Source organism: Pinus tabuliformis, chromosome 7 (assembly GCF_031772625.1).
Source record: "Pinus tabuliformis cultivar Carrire ecotype Pingquan chromosome 7, CPIR1, whole genome shotgun sequence".
Taxonomy (NCBI): domain Eukaryota; kingdom Viridiplantae; phylum Streptophyta; class Pinopsida; order Pinales; family Pinaceae; genus Pinus; species Pinus tabuliformis.
In genome coordinates, this window is record NC_142293.1 from 1,539,220,476 (window position 1) to 1,539,232,535 (window position 12,060).

Here is a 12,060-nt window from a genome sequence, read left to right on the forward strand (position 1 = left end):
CAAAAGGTACGTATTGCAACTTTAGATTTGGAACCAAATCAGTTTATATGGTATCAATGGCTTTTCTCTCGTAACAAATTATCACTTGGGCAATTTTTACGGAAGAATTGACAGCACATTATGAGGATACAAAAAGCAACACTTTTTTTAGCCAATTGATAAGTCTCAAACAAAAGGGTTCAATAATGGAGCACATTGAGGAGTTCCAAGAATTGAACATAAGGGTAAAAAACATTCCAGAGGAGCATGGGATTGATGTCTTCATAGGGACCTTAAAGGATAATATCCAACATGATGTTTGCCTTTGGGAACCTGATTCATTAGAGAAGGCATTCAGGTTAGCAAGAAAAATGGAAAGCAAAATTATGGCAAATAGGAAGCATACCATTCACAACTATAAAGATGGAAGTGTTGTTACCCCTAGTATTCCACAACCTATAAGGTTGACACCACAACAATTGGAAGAAAAAAGAGCTGAGAAGAAACTCTTCTACATAGATTGTGAAGAGGAAGAAGAAAAGGAGCAAGAAAGGTCAAAAGAAGAGGATATACTCCAGGAACAAATCCTAGATAAAGAAGAAATGAATCTGACCATATCTTGTAATGCATTGGCTGGAATTACCACTCCTCAAACCATCAAGATAGAAGGACAAATGAAGAAGAAAAAGGTAATAGTTTTGATTGATTCAGGAAGTACCCACAATTTTATTCATTGTAAGGTAGCAAAATAATTGAATTGCTTCCTATATCTAGCACCAGAGTGTCAAGTGATGATTGCAAATGGAGGAACGATAAATTGCTCTAGAAAGTGACATAATATCAAGCTATCCATGGGAGAATATGTATTGACTAGCCCAATGCTTTCCATTCCAATGGGAGGTGCTGATGTTGTACTAGGAGTCCAATGGGTACAATCCTTGGGTACAATAGCTTTTAATTTTCAAGAACTTTTCATGAAATTTTCTGCGGAAGGAAAGGAAGTTGAATTAAGGGGTATTGTAGGGAAACTAGGAAAGATAATCAGCTCTAACGGTATGACAAAGCTTCTAAAAAAGGAACAAACAGGTGTAATTACACAATTATGTTCGCTGGATGTTTCCACATCAGAATCATCTATTTCTCCAGATCTCCAAAAAGTCTTGGACAATCATTCCAAAGTATTTGAGACTCCCAAAGGTCCCCCACCTATTTGTGATTATGATCATGCTATTCATCTGACTCCAGGAAGTGTTCCTCCAAACATCAGGCCGTACAGATATCCCTATGCCCAAAAGAGTGAAATTGAACGTATGGTTGCAGAAATTCTAGAGGCTGGTATAATTCAACCTAATCAAAGTTCTTTCTCTGCTCCAGTAGTATTGGTGCACAAGAAGGATGGATCATGGCGAATGTGTCCGGATTATAGAGAGCTTAACAAGCTCACTATTAAATATAAGTTTCCCATTCCTGTCATTGATGAATTACTAGATGAATTGCATGGATCAATTTACTTCACCAAGTTGGATATTCATTCAGGATATCATCAAATCAGAATGAAGACTGAAGACATTCCAAAAACATCATTTAGAACTCATGAGGGTCATTATGAATTTTTGGTCCTGCCTTTTGGCCTTACCAATGCACCTTCTACATTTCAAGGTTTGATGAATTCCATTTTCAAACCCTTCCTTAGAAAATTTGTGTTAGTATTTTTTGATGATATACTAATCTACAGCAAGTCTTGGAAGGACCATGTTGAACATGTTGACAGGGTGCTACAACTATTGGAGGAGAAACAATTATATGCAAAAAGATCCAAATGTTTCTTTGGAGTACAAGAGGTGGAATATTTGGGTCATATTGTATCTCATGGAGTTAAGGTAGACCCTAGCAAAATTAAAGCCATTAAGGAATGGAAAATCCCCACATCCATAAAGCATCTGCGAGGATTTCTCGGGTTGACAGGTTATTATCACAAGTTTGTTAAGAATTATGGGAGAATAGTAGCACCTCTGACAACATTATTGAAGAAAGATGCATTTTCATGGACTCCAGAAGCAACAAAGGCCTTCAAACATCTTAAGAATCAATGTGCCAAGCACCGGTCTTAGCTACACCGGACTTCACAAAAACCTTCATTGTGGAATGTGATGCTTCAAGAAATGGAATTGGTGCTGTTTTAATGCAAGATGAAAAACCCATTGCTTTTGAAAGTCATCCAATCAAGGGAAAGTTTTTACACAAAGCTATTTATGAGAAGGAAATGTTGGCAATACTACATGCACTTAAGAAATGGTGACCCTACCTAATGGGGAGACACTTCAAGGTAAAAACAGATCATGATAGCCTTAAACACTTTTTAGAACAAAGATTATCCTCTGAAGAGCAACAAAAGTGGGTCACAAAGATGTTGGGTTACGACTTTGAAATCATCTACAAAAAAGGGAAGCAAAATGTGGTGGCAGATGCACTCTCAAGAAAGGATGAGGATGTGGAAGCATTATTGTGTGTCATTTCTATTATCCAACCAGATTGGATAAACGAAGAAAGGGAGGAATGGAAGAATGATGAAGAAGTGTGGACACTTATTCGAAAGTTACAACAAGATTCCAGTACATCTGATACATTTAGCTGGAAAAATGATTCATTGTGGTACAAAGATCGCTTATACCTCTGTAAGAATTCCCAACTCAAACAAAAGATTCTTATGGAATTGCACACTTCTCCCTTAGGAGGGCACTCAGAATTTTTAAAAACTTACCACAGGGTTAAGAAGGAATTTTTTTGGGATGGCCTTAAATCGGATATTCAAAAGTTTGTGGCGGAATGTTTGGTTTGCCAACAAAATAAAGTTGAAACAATTAAGACTCCGGGTCTATTACAGCCTTTATCCATTCCAAGCCAACGTTGGGAGGAGGTCTCGATGGATTTTATCACAGGTTTAACCAAGGATGAGGGAGAGAGTGTCATCATGGTGGTAGTTGACAGACTTACAAAGTATGCACACTTTTGTGCATTATCACATCCATTTAAATCCAGTACAGTTTCTACTGCATTTATGGAAACAATTCAAAAGCTACATGGAAATCCAAAGATTATTGTAAGTGACAGAGATCCAATTTTCACTGGAAATTTTTGGACAAAATTATTTTCTTGTCTTGGTACTCAGTTAGCTCATAGGTCATCTTATCATCCTCAATCTGATGGGCAAACTGAGATAGTAAACAAATGTCTGGAAGGATATCTTCGTTGCTTTGTATTTGATAAATAGACACAATGGGTCAAATGGTTGCCTCTAGCTAAATGGTGGTATAACACTTCCTTCCATACAACAACAAAAATGACCCCATTTATGGCACTTTATGGATATCAACCACCATCCATCACATCATATTTAAGAGAAAATTCTAAGGTTCAAGCAGTGGAACATCACGTCGAACATAAACAACAAGTCCTCCAACTCTTAAAAGATAACCTCATGTTGGCATAGAATAGAATGAAACAATAGGCAGATCAGCATCGCAGTGAAAGAAGTTTTGATGTAGGTGATTGGGTATTCCTACGGCTACAACCATATAAAAAAATGTCCCTTAAGCAAGCTAAGAAGGATAATAAATTATCACCAAAGTATTATGATCTGTACAAGGTGTTGCAAAAGATTGGTACTATGGCATACAAATTGGAGCTTCTTGCAGTTTCTCGAGTGCACCTAGTTTTCCATGTTTCATGTTTAAAGAAGGTTATAGGCGACAAGCTCCCATTTCAAACAATATTTCCAGAACTTGACAAGGAAGGAAAAATTATATTGGAACCGGAAGAAGTCACTGAAATAAGAACTCGACAGCTATGAAATCGATCAATTTCAGAGTATCTCATTAAGTGGAAGAACTTATCCACTGAAGATTCCACATGGGAGGATGAGAATTTTATACAGAAGCATCCAGAACTACTCAAGCGTTGAGGACAACACTTTTTTTGAAGGAGAGGGGCATGTTAGGTCCCTATAATACAAGTGATTGCCCCATTACTATTGTATTTGTATCCCTTATTAATATTGTTGTGCCCCTATTGTCCCCATATTGTTATTACTATGCCCCATAGAATCCTTCTATTCTTATTTTTGTGGCTTTATATTATTATTGTTAGGTTGGCTGAGTTATATTGTGACTGCTTAGACTCCTATATATAGAAAGGAGGTTTTGTCATTTGAATCAGCCAAGAATTGTTGATTTATGTAATGTAAAGGAGGTTTCCGGGTGTACGCACCTTGCCTTAAGGGAACCCGTGTACCCACGCTCTGTTCCTAAAGGCGGGGTGTGTACCCCGCAAAACGAGTTTTCAAACCCCAATTTCTTCAAAATGGACCAATTTTTTTTGATTTTATGGAATCTAACAGATGTTTTTTGGTGTGTAGATTTCCCACCATGCTTGATTGGCGTGAGAGAGAGCACGAAGATGTTGATTTGGCTGCCATTAATCATCAACTGTCAATTGATGCTTTGAAGGCATGCAGCCTTTATAAATACTGGGCCATATTTGGCATGAGGGCCCAGGTGAGATTTCTAGAGTGGCTGGTAGAAAGGTGGAATGTTCAGGATCAGTGCTTTTATATCGGAGGGCACCAGCTCGAGATAGAGCCCTCAAATATTTACTTTCTCACTGGTTTTCCCAAGAGAGGCAAACACTTGACTCTGTTCGGGACTAGGCCGGGTGGCCAGTCCATCGCTAGTCTCCGACTAGAGTGGTGTAACACTCAGAACCAGGAGAAGGGGATAGAGATCAAAACTATATCCCAACCTGAACTTATGGTGATTGCCTTTACAGTTACCAGACTTTGCGGGGCTGCCGCTTTACACATTGCCACTGGGTCCCAGATGCGGATGGCGATTGATTGCTATCGAGGTACCATTTTTAACTGGTGTGATGCTGTGTTGGCCAATGTAAAAGGCCAACTGACTCGAGCCAAAAACGGACAGCTGAAGACTTTTGGTTATGGGCCTTTAGTTGTCAGTTTTGGCTTAGAGAGGGTTCCGATGTTGATCCCACAGCAGCTCACTGTTGGTGTTGGGCTTCCTCGAGAGCCCAAATTGATGCGATGGGTTGCGGTTATGGCCCGTCATCCTGATGAGGGAACGGAGGTTGTTCGATTTACTCCGGAGTACTTTCACTGGTTAGAGGACCAGGTCTTTTCGATACAGGATTTTCCTTATGCCAGAGTTGATTTTCGTGGAGATCCGGACATGATTCTTCCACCGGGAGAACAATGGGATGATACAGGTAACTGCATTTTCTACAAGTTTTTTAAACTATCTATTTTTTTTTGTTTGTTTTTTATCGTCTCAAAAATGACAGTAATAATTTTCAAAATGCAGATGTAGGCCCACGTCATCCAGCCAATCTCCGACCTTTCGAGAGGAGACTACCAGTTGCAGCAGCGCCGGCCCCACAGGATGAGGCCACAGAGACTTTAGCTGAGTTGGAACAAGACCTAGAGCGTCTTACAGCAGATATACCAGAGACTACTATAGATGATATTCCTATCAGGCTTCAGCGCTATGTAGTTGCAGTCCCAGGACCTTTTAGAAGGTTCTTGTGTAGGGTAGCTCGTGCAGTGGTGTCGTATAGAGAGCATCACCAGTGATTGGATGGTCGTTTTGTAGACACATGCAACATTTTGGTTTTTGTACTTATCATTTTTGCCGATCATAAGGTGTTTTTCAACCTATGATCGAAGACGATGTATTTTTTGACACACTCCTATCTATATATATCATTATTACCGGCTTATCTTGTCAAACATGTGTGATGAAATGTTTTTAAATTTACATATATGATTATTTTAAATGTCTATTTAACATTCGAGAAGCAATTGCATCTGCTAATGTATTTAAAGACCTTGGAATATGTTGATATTCAATGTAATCAAACTCACGTTCCAAGAGACGCACTCTCAAAAATAACCTTAATAACACTGGATTTCTAATGGCATACACTCTATTAAGCTGTAATACAACGAGTTCAGAATCTAACCTCACTATCAAACTCCGAATCCCAAATGAAATAGATTCAGACAATAAGTCAATCACTGCACTGTATTCTGCAATGTTATTTGTTGTTTGACCGAGGCTCACCCCATGCATAGAAACCAACTCGTCAGAGGGCGAATAGATGACCCAAGCTGCGGAAGAGATATTTCGTGTACTACGACAAGCACCATCAGCAAAACCAATGTATGTTTGGAGAGGCATCGACATCTGCATCATCAAGAGTAAAACTAAGATAAGCTAGAATAACGACAAAAACACACTTTCTAAGCTAAGCACACTGTCTAAACTAACAAACACACCAGCTACAAAGAAAAACCTAACCTAACTAAAATCTCCATACCCATCTTTTAAGCATAATACCTGTTTAGGTAAAGTCCATTTCTGGGTTTACCCAAAGAGTCCCCGTCAAAGTCTACCAGCTCATAGGCCCCTTTTGCTAGCTTTCGCTTGACAATATAGGGCCCATGCCACATAGGAACGAATTTTCCAGCACCTAATTTATCATTAGCTTGATCATATAGTAACACTAGGTCTCCTTCCGAAAAATTTCGAGGGGTCACATTTCGATCATACTGAGCTTTCATCCGTTTTGCGTGAGTCTCGATTGCCAATGCGGCATCGCGTCGATTCTCATCTAATTGAGTTAAGTATAATAAATGCTTCTCCTCTTCGGAAGTAGCTGTAAGTAACTCGATGGCCATTTGCAGTGATGGGATTTCACATTCAATGGGTAGCACAGCTTCCAAACCATAAACTAGTTGGAAAGGAGTGAACCCTGTTGATGTTTTCACTGAGGTTCGGTACGCCCAAAGCGCTGAAAATAACATGTTGTGCCAATTCGACCGATGAATACCAATGATTCGTCGGATCATGATAACTAAAACTTTGTTGATGGACTCAACCAGACCATTTGCTTGTGGATAATAAGGAGTTGAACTATCGTGACGCAAACCAAGCTGGCCTGTAAGTTCTGTCATCATAACGTTTCGAAAATGGCGCCCATGGTTAGTGATTATCGCTTGTGGGACACCAAACCTAGCAATTATGTGATTGAATATGAAAATTGCAGTTGTCTTGCCGTCTGCCTCGAATGTAGGCATCGCCTCGGCCCACTTAGTAAAATAATCAACCGCAAGGATGATATACGCATGCCCCCCGGCCGAGTGAGGGTTACATGTAATAAAATCGATACCCCATTTGGCAAAAGGACCAACGGCAATTATAGGGTGGAGAGGAGCAGGTGGAGCGCGCATATTTCGATCAAACACTTGACAGTTGTGGCATTTTCGGACCGCAGTAATACAATCTTTAAACAAGGACGGCCAGAAGTAGCCAGCGTGCAACACCTTTTGGGTGATGGCATACCCAGACATATGACCGCCACACACTCCAGAGTGATAGTCATTTAGAACCCTTTTAGCTTCTTCGTGTGTTAAGCAACGTCGAAAAACCAAGTCCGCCCCACGACGATAAAGAGTATCTCCAATAATTTTGTACTGTTGGGACTGGAATCGAATTTTCCGACGTTCTGACTTTGAAACTTCGGGCCGAAAGGATTGGGTCTGGAGATAGATGATGATATCCCCATACCACAGATCTAAAGTGCTGATTAGAAACAAAGATTCGTCCACAATGGGCTCCTCTACCACAGTTTCTGTGTCAGCACGCGGGAAGTCACACATTAACTCTGCGAAAACTAAAGATTTCTTAGACTTAGATTTCTCAAACTCCAAGTCGAACTCCTGCAGGATAACAATCTATTTAGAGTACTTGCCCCCTAGCAATTGTTTAGTCAAAATGTAGATCATAGGGTTGCAATCCGAAATGACTGTAGTTTTACGGAGTAAAATGTAGTGACGGAAACGTTGGACAGCTTGAACGGCTGCCAATGCCAATTTCTCCACATGTGAATATTTGAGCTCAGTTGGGTTTAACGTCCGACTAAGGTAATATATCACATGTTCTGTTCCGAATTCATCTTCCTGTACTAAGACCATCCTGATGGTGGAATGGGCGAGGATGAGGTATAAAAAGTAATCCTGGTTGTAGTTGGGAGGATGCAGCAACGGGGCATGGGTCAACGCGTGCTTGAGTGCATCAAAAGATTTCTGAGCTATCTCATCCCAAGTGAATTGAGCGTTCTGTTTCAACAACCGTGTAAAACCATTTGTAACCTCAGCGTAGTTAGGAATGAATCGTCGTAAAAAGTTTGCTTTCCCCTGCAAACTTTGGAGTTGGCGAAGACTCGAAGGAGGAGGCAATTTGATGATAGCTTCGACCTTCGAGGGATCGACGCGAATGCTGGCTTTTGATACTACAAAACCCAGCAATCGTCCCACTTCTATACAGAAGACACATTTGTGTGGGTTCAACCGAATTCGATAATGCCTATACCTCATGAAAATTGCTCGTAAATAGACAAGGTGGTCAGCTCGATGTAATGAATGAGTGGGCAAATCATCGAGATACGGTTGCACAATGTGTTTGATGTCATGAAACGCATAAGACATTGCCCTTTGAAAAGTTTCTCCGGCATTCTTTAGCCCAAAAGGTAATTTGCAATAAGCAAATGTCCCCCATGGACAAATGAAAGCCGTTTTTGGTTGATCGACAGGTAGAATATTGATTTGATTGTAACCGGAAAAACCATCCATAAAGGAAAATATTTCACTGCCAGCACAATCGTCAATTATTTGATCGATATAGGGTGTTGGGTAGTTGTCCTTTGGACAAGCGCGATTAATGTCTCTATAGTCGATGCATATTCTTATTGTTCCTTGTTTTTTGTTAACCGGAACAATATTCGATACCCAATCCGTTAACGGGATCGGATAAATGTACCCTGCTTTCAACAGCTTCTCAACTTTTGCTTTAATTGCATCCGCTTTTCGTGGGTGAATCTGACGCAAACGTTGCCGGACAGGTTTAGCGTCCGGGTAAGTCTTGATCTCATGGACAACAATCGCGGGATCAATTCCTGGCATTTCCTCGTAGGACCAGGCAAACACGTCACGGAATTCTTGAAATAGGGCCTTGTATGTTTGAATTTTGTCATCTGTACACGAGGCACCTATATGAATGTTCTCAACAATTCCGGGCTTAACTGAAATGTCAATGGGAATAGTTCGAGAAATATTTCCCAAATTCAACTCTGAATTAGGATGTTTCATGGGATTCTGAGCTTCCTTGACATATTCAGCTGTAAAGACTGATGAGTAATCATTTTCAAAATGATCAACCTCAGGTAAAAACGAAGATCTATGATGGAGATCGTCCCATGGTAAGTCATCTATACACAGGACTTCACGAAGTTGTTCGTCAGATGACACAACTTCGGGAAACGCTATTAACTCTGAGGTTGACGTGAAGAGTGATTCCTCATGGACCACATTCATTTGGTTGACTTTGGTTGAACGCGGGTCTGTAAAAGGCTGCACGGCCTCATAGGCAATTTCATATGGACTCAAAGGCATAGTATCACCAAATGAGTCTATCTCAGATTCAGAAAGAACGATCCAAGGATCGTCATAAACAATGGTCTCTGATGTAATTATATGAATGGATGCAAATGAAGACAACGCGTTGATTGGAGGAAAAGGAAAAGTTCCCAGTAAATCGGCATCTTTAACTAATCCTACTCCAACATCCTTATAAGGGATAGTCATTTTACCGACATGCTGAATACTCTCTGAAGAGGCTCGGTCGAATGAAAAGTAAGCCAGCTGGTCTATTGTTACGATCTTGCCATTATGTGGAAACTTTATTACTCGGAAGACCGATGAAACGACCGCTGTCATAGTGTAAGACCAACTTCGACCCAAGAGAATGTTGTAGTCTAGAGGGGCATCAACCACCTCCACATCCAGACTAACGGTTTTTCCTTCAACCCCTATAGGAAAATCCTGAAGAATTCCAAAAGGATGAAACCCACGGCCATCAAAGGCCTTAAGAATTGTCGGGGATTGATTTAGTGAAGGAGAACCAAGCGATCTCCAACACTGTATCGACATAATACACGTGGAAGCTCCCTCATCAATTACAGTCCGATGAATAGGCCTGTTTTTGACTATCACTGGTATCTGGAAAGCCATTTGATGAGGCAAATGCGGTGTACTATTTTCTAGATCAAAGGTTATTAGGTTCGGGTCCTGAACATCAACAGCTCCTATAGCCGACAAAAGTAATTTGCGCTGTGCTGGGCATGATTGCAGCACTTCCAAAGCCGACATTGCTGAGGGTGAAACAGCTAAGTCCTCAACAATGTTATAATTCTAGGCTGCTCTCGCATGTGGATTGAAAGCAGACTTTCGAAGTATACCCTTGGCGGGCAGTTTGATTACTAAGTCTGGGTTAGGTTTCTCGATCTGTAGTGGATCGAAACCGGGAGCTGAGGTTGATGGATTAGAATGAGAAGATTCTGCTTCTTTGCCATCAACAAGACTTTTACTACCATAATCTTGCGATCGAGTCGCAATCCTTACATGAGACATCATCAATATGGGTTCTTCACTGGCACTCGAGGAAGAACCTATCATCTTACTCTCCTGCTTTGGAAATGGATCTTTCAAAACAGCAGGAGTTGGGGAACCTTTGACGATTTTCACAACCTCTGCCCGATGAGGGCAATCTCTTGTAAAATGATCATCTTCACAAATAAGACAAGGATAACGAGGTTTGTGCTTTTTGTCATTGGTTTCCGACTTTTCAGTTTTCTCCTTTGGAGTTTTGTCTGCTTTATTCTTCTTCTTGCCTTTCTTTTTCCCATCGGATTTTGATTTAGCCGTAGATGACTCTATAGTGTGAATATCAGCAGAAACTTCAGCAGAAGAATCTCCTGTCGGGGAGTTTGGTAAGGTTATAATAGGAGAAGAATTCTTTGAGGATTTCTTCTTGCTTTTAGTGTTCACCGTACCAATCATGCCATCAGCAGCATGAGATCCCGAAGGAGCAGCAGCGATTTGATTTGACTTAGGAAGATCTGGGATCTTTTCGTGTAACGTACCTGACTGAGTATAAACTAAGTCAAGGTACTGCACTTGAGCAATCACTTGCTCCTCAGTAACTACTCTGACCTTAGCTACGTCTTCAGTAATCTTCGGTAACAATGATTTAACAAACCATTCAGCTAAGATCTGGTCCGGGATAAAAACTTTCACTAACCGCCTTCGACGTCTCCATTCATGAATATGATCGGAAATATATGTGGACGTCGATTGTTTTAATGAAGTTAATAACTCCGTGCCATTATCATATCTGACCGGCAACTGAAAATGAGTTAAAAACGAGGTAGCTAACTGGCTAAAATTATAAAAAGAGGCCCGTGGTAACTCAATGTACCACTTGGCCGCGAGACCAATGAGAGTATGCTGGAAAAGACGTAAGCAGATCGAATCATCCGAGATGGAATTAGAGGCACACCAGAGGTGGTAAGTCATCACATGATTCGACGATTCCTCTCCAGACTTACCTTCGAACTTGGGAATGTCACTGGGCAACTTATTTGGCATTGGCGGCCAAAACGGAAGATAATTTATTGGATCGTTCGTTAGGCGCGACAAGTCTGGTAAATCTAAAGTTGCGATAAATGGTAATTGCCGATTAGGATCCCTAAAACTCTGGGTCACAAGACCAGCCCCAGGAGGAGGATATCCAGGATAACTAGGAATAGGAATCACATTCGGGATATTGTATCCTCCTGGAAAACTAGGATTAACCGGACCGTACTGGGGTTGCTGTGATTGTTGATAAGTGTACCCAGGATACGGTTGATACTGGTAAACTGGCTACTGGACAGTAGGACCGAATTGGTATTGTCCCTGGTATGGTTGATAAGTGAATTGTGGTTGACTTGTGACAACCGTACTTAAACCAGGTTGTCCTACAGGCATCTGAACCGTAGTTTGAATCGTGGATCCAGACGATGGTAAAGATGTCTGAGGAGTAGTTACAGGGACAGTAGAAACCGGAGCTGTCGATACTCCAGAAGTAAGTGCGGTAGATGGAACAGATGTTGCGGTAGTTGCAGCAGTCGTTT